Source organism: Anomalospiza imberbis, chromosome 4 (assembly GCF_031753505.1).
Source record: "Anomalospiza imberbis isolate Cuckoo-Finch-1a 21T00152 chromosome 4, ASM3175350v1, whole genome shotgun sequence".
In the NCBI taxonomy this organism is placed as follows: Eukaryota; Metazoa; Chordata; class Aves; order Passeriformes; family Viduidae; genus Anomalospiza; species Anomalospiza imberbis.
Window position 1 is genome coordinate 40,020,946 of NC_089684.1, and position 12,612 is coordinate 40,033,557.

At 38.9% G+C, this 12,612-nt stretch overlaps 1 long non-coding RNA gene across 1 annotated transcript in view; it reads right to left on the reverse strand.

Moving 5' to 3' along the window:
• Positions 1-12,418, reverse strand: part of LOC137472668 (uncharacterized) — a 54,402-nt gene extending 41,984 nt beyond the window's left edge. The window contains exon 1 of the long non-coding RNA XR_010998360.1: positions 12,224-12,418. This is a non-coding gene — a long non-coding RNA (uncharacterized lncRNA). The remainder of the gene's footprint in view (positions 1-12,223) is intronic.
• Positions 12,419-12,612: the final 194 nt, after the last annotated feature.

A 12,612-nucleotide genomic window follows, 5' to 3' on the forward strand; every position in this document is an offset into this window, starting at 1 on the left:
AATCTCATGGTGAACACAGTATTTGAAAAAAAAAAAAAAAAGGTCAGACTTCATCTAGAAAAGATGGTACATGATTTTTTTTTTCCTGCCTTACTGCTCTCTCTGGGTGTGAGAGTGGAAATCACAGTGCTCAAAGGAGGATCTAGGATGTGCATGGACTGATGGACCCTGGACCTGCCCACTCCTCTTTTCATGCAGCCCAGGACAGAGCTGATATTCTGGGCTGTGAATGCACATGGTTGGCTCATGTCCTGCTTTTCACCCATTCTTTCCAAGAGTGAAGGAAAAGCTGGGCACTCTCTTCATGCGTATTTGGAAGTCCCAGGGATAAGAACACAAATATCAAACCTCTGTCATCCAGCACTATTCCACACCTTGATGTGGCCTTTCTTCTCATACTATGCTTGTGTAAGCAAAAGGTGTCCTGTACTTTCTCTGCTTTTGAGTTGCAAACTAATTTTTAAATCTTTGTTCCAAATGTGCCCTTATTTAGTAGCAGAGACCATTCTCAGTCGGTTGATGTCTTACCTACATTTTATATTCACCCTCATTCTCTTCCCTAAGCTGTCATTAAACTATGAATTGCGGGGGAGGATCTTGATAAATTTTCCTTACTGTCAGGATTAGGCAAATTTTGAGGAAACAGTGCTGGTGTAAATACACACCTGACTTTAGTGCTACGGTGCTCAGCTGGCATGAAAGTTGGAAGTAAAAAATGGCTATTTTCAGTTTCACAGTTATGATACAAGTATCATCCTCCTACCATACACTGAAAGCAAAATAAAGATGTCCCAACTTTCCCCCTCACTCCCCAGTATCTGTCTTCTACATTAAAGAAACAGCTCTGATGAGACCTTGATTTGATTTACATCATCACAGAACCAATACATTCAATAGTTACTGGAGATGATTTTTGCCGTGTCCTTGGTGCACTGCTTTCTGATGAAGTGAGCACAACACACACATCTGGTCTAACAATCTATGGAAACGCTGTGTGAGCCATGTGCTAAGGGCTGATGGAAAAATGAGACCACAGAAATCATCTGATTCTGGTCATAGCCAGCACCAAGCTGGGGTAATGCAATTAAAAATATGTGATGTTACATGAGTCCAAACACAGCAGTGTGAAATTTAATGTGCCACAAGAAATGCTGAACTTCAGTAGGTGAAGCTTCTAACAATCAAGTGACGTTTCTAAGAAAATAATTTACGGATATAACCCCTGATATGGTGAAACTGCTTAGGTTTCCGTGTCTGTTTTTTAAAAAATGTACCCATTTAAACAGATTTTCCCACTCTTATGAAATGAAGATGCTAGGTTGCTCCCTGGGATTAGGATGTCTGATTAACAAATACCTGAAGACACATTTCATTTCCATAGCTATCCCTGAAGTATAGCTTTGTAGCCAATTTTACACCTAAATATCTCTAAATATGATAAGAGCTGTTTTTCAAGCTAATAATCTAGCTAGGTATATTAAAGCAGTTTGGAGTATTTTGGCTGAAGGAGATAAACCAATAGTAATTTTGAATTATGTAAAACCAGTGTATTGAGGTGGGTTCTAAACTAGTACTTTAAATTATTAATGCCAAGACTCAGGCACAGCTTTTCAAGCTTTCAATTTGATTTCAAATATGTGGGGTTTTTTTGTTTTGGTTTTTTTTTTTTTTTGGTTTTTTTTTTTTTTTTTTAATAGGAGCAGGTAGCAGTGTTCGGTTCTGGTATTAATTACATATGGAAACAGAAAACCCGAAGTAGACCTGGTAGCATTTTAAGAATCCAGCTTTTGTGAATTCATCTGGAATTCATTGGGCTACCCCAGGCCATAATAAATTCATGCTGTATTAGCAGTAACATCATATGTACACTAATAGATGTTCTACTGAGATCAGTATTATTTAATTGACTCAAAGGATTACATTAAGATCAGTTTTCTTCTAACTGTATTTTTAACAGGGCTTTCTCCCAAAGCACAGCTTCCCACAAGACAAAATGATGACATCAGAAGAAAAACATGCATAAGAAAATACACAAAATCAGACTATTTTTTTCTCCTTGGGAAAGACACAAAGAGAATTAGAATCATAGAGTTTATCCCACATTTAAACAAATCCATGGGTTTATTATTTTCTCAGTGGGAAACAAGACATTTAACTCTCCAAAAGCGAACATATGCAGATTCAAGAGTGGTATTAAGATGCAACTTAGTGAAAGTATGTATCTTACTTAAACTGAAAAAATTATGCAAGCAATCTGTCTGTAAAGAAGTACTGAGCAGTATCACTTGCATATTTCTGTTTTGTCATGCACACTAAATAAACGAACACAAACAACATGCAGAAAACTTCACTGGTAATAGCTGCATGACTGGGAAATGGTAATTACTGGAAAAACAATACCTTGGATACTTTGTGTTGGAAAGATGTTTCTAACTGTTTTCTGTATCTTGTGAAGTGTACAGAATCACTGATGTGACTGGTGCTACCCCATAGCAACCTATGTGCAGTTCACACAAGTCTGTATTTCCTTCCTGAGTCAGCTGCTATGATGGACAGACTGCTCAGCCCTCAAGGCTCAGATCCATTTAATAGAATTATTTCTCATCACTTGATGAGAAAAAACCCCAGGTCTTCCTGGGTGTACTGGTTGGGCATCACTGAATGAAGCACAAAAAGTAAAAGTAAAGTTTTTATGCCATCCTCAGTGATGCCCTGAGCCAATGCTATGCCATAGCAGCACAGAAATGCAACCACAGACAAGGACACATGGCTAAAAGGAGACTTTGTCTCCTGACAAGTGTGTGTGGGCACACAATTAAAAGCTGATGACAGAACTTTATTGACACAAATCTTGCTATTCCAACTCATATTTTTACTTATTCTCCTCTGGATATCATGAAGAAAATAAGGCATTTCTGTTTTCCCCCGACTTTGAAAATAGCTTGGCTCTTCTGATTTTTTCCTCTAAAGAAAGAAACCACTGCAGGGAAGTGGGAAAAAAAAAAACAAAAACACAAAAATACAAACTCAAAAGAGATAAATAGAGAATACTTGGATCTGGCAATTCTACTTTTCTCAGACAGAATATTCCACCCATGGACAGCAAGCCTTGGAAGCCATCAACACTCCTTAAGTCAAACAGCTGCACTTTCTTATTGTTTTATTTCAGATCATCATCCTCCCTGATTCTATCAATCAGCTGCAGAAACAGCTCTTAGCAGAGTTCAGGGCTGTGATCACAAAATAAATAGTGTGAAGACCTAAATCAGGATTCACAAAAGCTGCTCTCTTAGGAAGCAGGAGTTACACACTCATGTATCGTGTATATATCCATTATTGAGCCACCCCTCACAAGAATTTTAAAGCTCTGCCAGACCCCTTCAAACATTTTTATCAAAATAGCAGAGGTCAAAAAGATGTTAGAGCTCTACAGTTTTCATGAATGGGGGAAAACTTACAAATGTCCATGTGGAAAAGGAATGGTGTCTCCCAATCCTCGGTAGACATCAGATAATTTACACAGGGGTTATTATGAATGTCCTAAACGGAGGAAAAGGTTGAAGGAGGCTTGCAGCTTAGCAGACCTCACTTCATCCATTTCTAAGCCATTTAAATTGTCCTGTGGAATTTTTAGAATCAATTTCCAACTGTCTCATTTCTCATTCCTTTTCTCTGTCCAGATTACCTGGCAACACTTCCAAGAATGCAGTTCTTACTACTTCAGTATCATCTCTTTCACAGTGACTTTAAATAATCAGAAGGTACAGCAACATACATGCATTTAAGGGAAGTGTAACAGCAATGAATGCTGTGGCTTTACACTAATCATCCACAACATTTCTACATACAGAAATCTGCAAAAAAATCTCAAGTGTCCCCTGGGTTAGCCTTCATGTAAAAATGGGTACATTGGAAGTTAATTAGAGACAATCTGTTTTTTATACTGAGCACTGAAAAGGCAATTCGAGTTAATGGGAATGAAAGTGATTTTTATTGAGACTTGCTTAATATGGTTACTACTATAATTCCATTTTTCATAGCAAAATAGCAAAATGGACATTAGAAGGGAGTGAACAGTGAAAGAATCCCAACTTGCTGGAATTCAATTTTCTTCCAGCAAACTCAGCCCTTGTGTAAGAGTTGTGAAGGCACTGGGGATTAATTAAACAGCATAAAAAAAAGATCTATTGAACATATGGACACAACAGAGCTACAGAACTCGCTAGTATTTACCAAAAAATCATTCACATAGGGAAAGGAGACCTCCTTTGTGGAGCACATGCGGTAAAGACCCTTGTTCCAGTGCCCTCCCAAGACACATCAACAGCCAGGGAACAGCACAGCTTCCCTTTGAAAGCAAATCTACACAGGAGATTCACTGAACTGGAGGGGGCAGAAACAACGGAGCAGCCACCAATCCAATGCTGTAAGGAAAATTTCACATCTCTGCACAACAGAGAGCAGTGAAGAGATCCTTGAACCATCTAACACATTCCCATGCATCAAAGGGTCATGCAGTGCTGTTGGCTCTGGACCCCAGCTACAATGATCCTGTACAGATCCCCAAGGCTGTTCTGGGACATGTACCCGCTTTTGTTTGTAAGCCAGCTACTGGCATGCAAGGAAAAGAGGCTGCATTTTGTGGGCAGCTAGAGTGGGGCTGTTGCAATCATATGTATAAAAGCACCTGAGTAATTAAGTGTAAAATACATACATTCATTCAAGTATCCATTTTGGATAAGGTACTAAAAAGAGAAGTCTCATGCAACAAACATCCTCCATTCTTGTTGCTTCTGATGAGTTACTGACAGACATGTGGCTCCACAAGTATTGTGCCAAAGCCTCTTCCCATTTTTATAAATTTATCCTGGTTTCACTGTTTAACTACATGATCTTGCCCTGCTGGACATTCCCATAGGGGAAGCACCATCCCTGAAGATATTCTGATGTGGGTTTTGTTGATAAAGTAGGGCTGAAGGCTTTCACTGCTTCATAAGCACATGCAATAATATTGTGTTGGCTGTGTTAACTCACCCAACTGTACAGAAAAGAGACTTAGACAGATGATGGTCAAGCCCCAAACCTCACTGACACCCAGTTTCACACACCATTATAAAACTAGTTAGGATTCTTGCCACTGCTGAGACACCACAAAGGTGAGGAGTTCTGTTCAGGGCTTTGCTTTCTTAGACAGAAGCAACCAAAGGTGTCTTCACTTTACCAAGATGCCAAACTTTGATGCCAACCCTGTGCTGAAAAACCAGATGCTGAAAGCAGAAGAACCACTGCACTCTCACTGACAGAGAAAAGGTCACTGAGCCTAACTCTAAAGAAAAATATTAAAGCAGATGCATCTGGCAGGCTTTAGTCTTCTACAGATCCCTGAGGTTTCCCATTCTGCCAAATTTCATGAGAGAATGAAGGGACTTGGAGGCTTTCTGTGATGTGTAGGAGATGGCTGGGACTGTGAATGCTTTAATGCTGCCAAGACAATAAGATTGCTTAGTCCCAGAACCTTCATGCCCAAAGCCAAAGCCTGTAAAGGTGCCCATGGTGTAGAAAGCCCAAAGAAAAAAACTGCAATGCTTGTAGAAGAGTGAAGACACAAAATTAAAACTATCAAATTGCTAGGATTTTGAGGCTTCATTCTCAGAGAAAAAAAACCTATTCGGTAAAGTTCTTTATCCAAAGCTTTCCTATCACATTTTTTTTTATTGTCTAGATGATGGGGCAGGGTTACCCTCAGTGGCTTTGATAACAGAAAACAAGGAGGAACAGCTGATGCACCAGAGGGCCATGCTGCCATCCAGAGGGATCTCAACCACCTGGAGAAATGGGCTGACAGGAACTTCATCAGCTTCCACAAGGGAATGTGCAAAATCCTGCACTTGTGGAAGAATAAAAAAAGCCTCCATGCAGCAGGATATGCTGGAGGCCAACTAGTCAGAAAGCAGCTTTCCAGAAAAGCATCTGGACAGCAGGTTGGACATGAGGCAACACTCAGTCTCCTATGAAGGAAGGCTGAGAGAGCTGGGACAGTTTAACTTCAAGATCTCCAGCCCTGAAGATATCCAAAAGCCATGTGGACCCAGTCCTGGGAAATCTGCTCTAGATGATCCTGCTTGAGCAGGAAGGGTTGGACAAGAAAACCTCCTGAGGTGCCTTCAACCAACCAACCATTCTTTGTTTCCGTATCTCTTTCAAAGTGCTGGAAAAAAACGTGTGTTATGAATAAGCACATGTTGAATACCTTCTCCCTTCTGTTACCTGGAGGCATCACAGAAAAAGGAAACCACCAGAGCAAGTGTGTGTGAGTGTGTGTAGATACACACACACACACACATATATATATATATAGATATATATATATAAAAATGTAAAACCTTGTGTGAGATAAAATAATGGACGAGCATGTAACACAGTAAATACAAATGACAAATATTTAAAACTTGACTTGCTTGTGACTATTTCACTTCATGTAAATTTACACATTTCCTACTTCCTTACATTATCCAGAACCTTGGTTTTCATTTTCCTCAGATATGGACAGATTTTGATAATTTATAAAATCTGCCAGCAAGCCAATATCAATTTTAGTATATACATGATTTAGACCTGCTTTTAGTTTAATTGACATTTTACTTATTTAAAACACAAAAACTGGCCACGGAGGAAAAAGCAGTCACTTTTAACAGGATCATGGAAATATTAGCAACAGCAGTCCGTAAATCACTAAAAATGATTTTTAGATTCTCAGGGAATGAACAGCCAGTGTGTCAAATAGAATGGAGGTTTGATGGAGAAGGAATGTGTTTTTTTGGGAACAATTATTTTGCTTCACAAAAACTAGTCCTCTTATAAAGGGCAGTCCTATTCCAATATAAGCATGGTTTTTAGTGTTCCAGTTAATAATATAGTAAGCCAAATATAAGAAAATCCAATCTCAGGCATATAAGCAAGTAACAGCACCTTTACCAGAAAAAAAAGACTGACCCCACAAAATGTCACCTTAGTGCTGTTAAAGGTACTGATAACTTCATGCTACAAATCTCAAGGGGAAATAAGGGAGACATGCAGTTCTAATGTCACACTCCCAGACCATGTCCTTCTCTTCCACTCAAAGACTGAGAAAAGAAAGAGGGAAAAGGGCCATGGCAGGGCTGAGTGGGGACTGAAACCGCCTACTCTAGAAACACCAAGAGTGATTTAACACAGCAGAAATACTCTGTATAAAGAAAAGCAAAGGTAGCACTACATAGGTCAGTATTTTGTTTCAGACTAGCTTTTATCCAAATCAGGCCATAATAACTTGCAGTCACTATTACTTAGTAGTGAGTAGTGACTGAAAAATGGTTCAGGAGCCCTCTGCAAATTAGAGGTCAAATTAAGTCAAGTTTTCTAAAACTCTTCTGAAGCCACCACATCAAGAACTGGATCGTGAAGGTGAAAGGCATGCACACAAACACAAGTTACTGCCTTGTCGCAACAGCTCAGACACCAACTACTCCGTACCTAGCAAAGAAGGTACAGCTGGTTCATTTGAGCCTTTAACATATTAAAAGTTGGCTAAATCATCCTTATTCAAAATTCATCATCTTAAGAGATGGGGCCTTTTTTCAGGTAATTTAATTATTTGCCAAAATCTTCTGAGGGTGTCAAAATCTCACACAGCTAGTAGTTTCCCATTTGTGATTTCTTCATGTTACTCTCAAGTCACTAATTTTCCTATTCTTGTGCTCAGTAGCTGTAAAATTCCGTTTATACTGACTACACATCCCTGAACAACTCTCTCAAGCAGGGGTGGCTGATGAACATTGCCCAAACACTACAATATTTTACACACCTATGTCATTTGTGGTACCATGACTACTGCAACCCCACCTTGAAGTACATGAAACTGAAGAATTGAATTTGTTACTGCATGTTTTAAAGTGTTATACAAAACTTTTGTTTACAACACTTACCCACCTTTGGCTTTACAGCATCCTGTTGAATGTTGGAGAATATCTACATAACATGTCCACTACTGCTCCTTTGCTACAGGTTTTGTTTCAGTCTAGGTTCAGTTTTGCTACTATCAGCATTTTAAAAAATATTTTTTCTTTTTTTTTTTTTTTTTAGGAAACTGCAGCTGAAACAGGAGATGGGAGTGATCACGTGCATGTCCTCTGCCATCTGCAGGGAATTTAGTTGGATTCTTTTTCCCCTCTTTATGAATAACAGTGCAATTTGTTGGGTAAGTATAATGCAAAATCACCAAGGGTAACATGTAAAAACCTGCAGGTCAGCACAGTTTTTTACAGCTTCTAAATTTGTGCACAACCTGGTTGGCCAAAATGTGCCCAAGGACAGAGCAAGATTAAGACTGCCATGGAGAGGAAATCTTGAACATCATCAGAGTAATGCAAACCTCGTGTGTGGCAGTAACTGGAGACAGCCAAGCACAGCGAGATGGAGCTTTTGGCAGGGAGAGATCAGCAATGGGGCCATGCTGGCGAGAGAAAGCTGCACAGGAGAATGCAGGGCATTCTACCCAACAACCCAGCACAGGCAACAAGCAGACAAGGGATGTCATCCTGCAGCATTTTAGGAGATTATTTAGGTAATAATAACAGGAGACAAATACCCCTCATTAACCATCCAGGGCAACACATCTTTGTTACCATTTCCCACTAATATTGTTTTGTGGGTTTTTAACATAGTTTACAATGGAAGTGTTATAGAAAGAAATGTGACTATCAATAAAAAGAAATATTAAAAAAGGTTCTCTGTCACAAGTTTCATTCAACAAAAGAAACCCCACTGTTTAAGTTTTATGGGTACTGAAAATCTCATACAAAGTGAAAATATATGAAAAATAAAGTAAAAGAAACACAAAGTAATTTGACAGCTGGACTGTGGTTCTGCACTCTCTTTGCCAGGTTTGACCATTAAAGCTCAGTCTCTTCCTCTTCCCTGCTGTCTCCAAATAGATTTTCAACTCCCTTCTGTTCTGTGGCACAGTTTCAACCGGTGGGATAAGGAATGCTGCCCAACCAAACTAGCTTAAAGCCTGGTGATGACAACACTTCCCTGGGCAGGGGAGATGAGGGTTTGGATTTCCTCTGGATGTTAATGTTACTGAACCTCAATTTTCTCACTGTTAGATGACTGTTCTTATATCATAGTGTTAAATGAGTGTGGGCTCTTTCTTCACTGTCAAACCTCTACCAAAAAAAAGTTAAAAAAAAAAAAAAAGTAGAGACTCTGTTCTTGAAAATAAAAGGATGTCAGTGCACAAGGCATCTCCATGGTTGAAGCTGCAGAAACTCAGTGTACATGAGCTTGGCAGGGACATTAAATCCTTTTGTGGAAATTTGAAATCTACATCCAAACTGATTAGCCCAAGTTCATACAAAGTCCCAGGCAAGCAAGGATGGAAAAGGAGAGTGCTGCCTCCCAGCTACTGCAAGGGAATTTCCTCAGTAGCCAGAGTGACCTGACCCTTCAGGTAAGAATCTACCCGTGGCCTACCTTCCACTGACTGTGAGATTACAACCAAGGAATAGGTTACCTTGAGCAATAATGCCATGTTTTCACTCAAATCGTATTTCAAGTAAAGAAGACTGTAAGGAACAATTAACATCAAACTGCTACTCACATTACCAAGCCATCTGGTTTCCATTTTTACACTCCTAGCAACATCAAATCATGAGGTCTGGATGAGACCATCCACTGTGCATGAGGTACAGGTAACTGCTTTGAGTTTGAATTTTGTAATTGGACTTTCAAATAGTGTTATAACTTTCTCTAGATTTTCTCCTAAAAATTCTGCTGGTGTTGACTAACAGCAAGCAGTGAATTGGATGTCCTTCTGGGCTCATGAATTACTTAAAAACCAAGTGCATTTTTTCAAATTGTACCAGCAAATCCTTTCTTCACTTTTCACACGTGATGCAGAATTGTATAAGCTTTGGTCTGTACCTGATACTTCCCACACTTACCTCAATCCTGTTCTTGTGCAAAGGCAGCTTCTTTAATGGGTGTTAAGCCATCAGTGCTAGTAATCAAATATTGCTCTGATTTCCAGATAAAGGCATTTTTAACAGTTCATGTTACTTCCGGACTGCTCGTGTTTGTTTGTGAACCAGCAGAGCAGATGAGTTCTGATTAAGGCACACACAAAGTTTAGGAGTGAAGCATTTGTCTCCATGCTATGGAATGAGACTTCCCAAGGAAGCAGCATGCACTGAGAGATGCAGGTATGGGGTGAAGAGGAACTGCTCAGGGTACAGTCCCAGCCCATGTGGCCTGTGTGCCTCATAAAATATTTTAACTCTTTTCACTATTATGACTCACTGGTGACAACTGTTCCTTTTTTTTTTTAAGAGTGGTAAGTATAAATTTCTCAAAACATACGGAAAGGGAACTTGTTCTTGAAATAAATTATGTTCATTGAAGAATTCATCCTACCACATAGGAATAAACATCCTTAGAAAGTTATTCTTTGCCATTTTCTGTCCAATACTTTGGAGAAAGATTGTGAGTATTTTTATGCCTGTTCTCAGTAATGATTATCATTCTGCCAACAGAACACCTAACTTGCCTGGAGATTTAACTCTAGGGAAAAATGCATAAAGACTCTAATTTTCAAGTGGAAATAAAAGAAATATTCATCTTTTTGCCTCAAATATTTCTAATGCCAATGACATGCTTTTCACAATGTATTTCCCTCTTCAGACATCCCAATTCTCAGGCAGTATGTAAGCTGCACTGTATTCCTTGCTGCACAATCAACTGAACAAGCCCATCGTGGTTATACATCAGAAGTGACACAATTAGAAAGCAATCACAAAGCAACAATTCCCATCTAATATGTTGCAACCACACAACAGAATCCTATCAAAATTCCCTATGGTACTGCCAAGCCATATTTACTGTGCTACCAATCTTCAGGATCCTTTTCTCCTCAGTTTCTGATGACCCACCAAAAGTCCCTGTTGATAAACCTATAAATGATAAATCAATGTTCCAGGGTACTTAAATACCCTGGCTCATTTTGAATTTAAAGCTAAATTTCCAGTAATACTGGATTAGTAAATTTAAGCTACATGAGAACTCCCTAGTTTTCCACTGATTTATTAATATGAAAACTTCAGATGTGACAGGAGCTAAACTGAACTGGATTAACATTCACCTTTCAAACTATCAACCTTTAGGATGGGGATTAAGTCGTGAAGGGGATTAAGCTGTAAAGAGCAGGATTCAGTGGATTTCACATACCATGTTACCAGTGTATCAGGACATCATTCAGCACTAAGAAGTTCTCAAGGTACAAAAAAGCTCAATGAAGTCCTGTTCTTCCCAATTCTGAAACCAGATTCTTGTCCTCCCATGTAATGTTTAAAGATAATAATTCCTCTGTTAAATTGTCTCTAATGCAACAGCAACCAAAGATAAACACCAAAACTATGAATTAAGTATCCCCTTCATTCTGGAAAAATTATTTTAAAGCTAGAAAAAGGTGTGAAACTAGTAAAGTACCTAACAGTGAAACCAACTCGCAGTACTTCCTGCCAAAACTGAAGGGGTGCAGATAACGCGTGTGCCTGCTGCCATCTCCTGGTAGTTCAGAGGTAAAACCGTCACAAATATTAACACTTTTTCTTTAGAAAAATGTCAGGTCTCCGAAGGAAGCCCTGCCCCAAAACCAGAAAAAGATACCACTTTATGTTCTACAGAAGGAGCTTTCAAAACTCTCAAAATCTACAAGAATTTATTTCACTGTACAAGGCAGCCACTACCTGGATATAGCTACTTTCAAGCTAAATGGAGTTCTAACACTGGCTTAAGCAAAGAAACATCAAAGCTCTTTCATTTTATAAAGGAAATAAGTACTCACCCGACTTATTCTAATTTCAAAATACATTCAGAAAATTAACTGTAAAAAATTTCCACATGGCATTCAAAACCAAAGGAAGTTGCTTTGGGAAGCCTACTCATCATATTACAAGTTATAGTGCAGATTATTAGCCCATACTGACTCATTTTAATATCAATTTCTTTTCATGAATACTTGAAGTTCAAGACAATCTTTCACTGTTGCACTACTCTCATTGCCTTTGGTGAAGGGCACAGCATTGATATTTGTAATAATATTCCATGTTTTACGTTTTAAAAATAAGATTAGCAAGCTTGAAAAGAAATTTTATTTTGACAGCTGACAGAAGGCACCTGTACTTACCCTGCAAAATTTAGTGCCACAAAGACTGTTTTAACTTTAATTTCATAGGCTATTTTGCTGTTCTGGAGAGAAGAGACCTGTCCACATCCTCCCAAATGTTAAAAGATAAACAAATAATGGAAATAAATTTTACAAGTGGATTATGTCTCCTAGTGTGCTGAATGACTATGGGAATGTGACCTGGTGTGCCTTAAAAAAAATGAAGGCATACCAGTGATTTGGATTGCCCATGGTTCACTGACAATTGCCATGGGGAAACAATCATTGAATGTTGCAGAAAAGCCAAGCTAAATATGGAACATTTCCCTTCACAGAAAGAGAATCCAAAAAAATTGTGTTGCAACACCAAGCTGTAACTGAGAAACTGAACAATGACTGGAGAGTTGCAA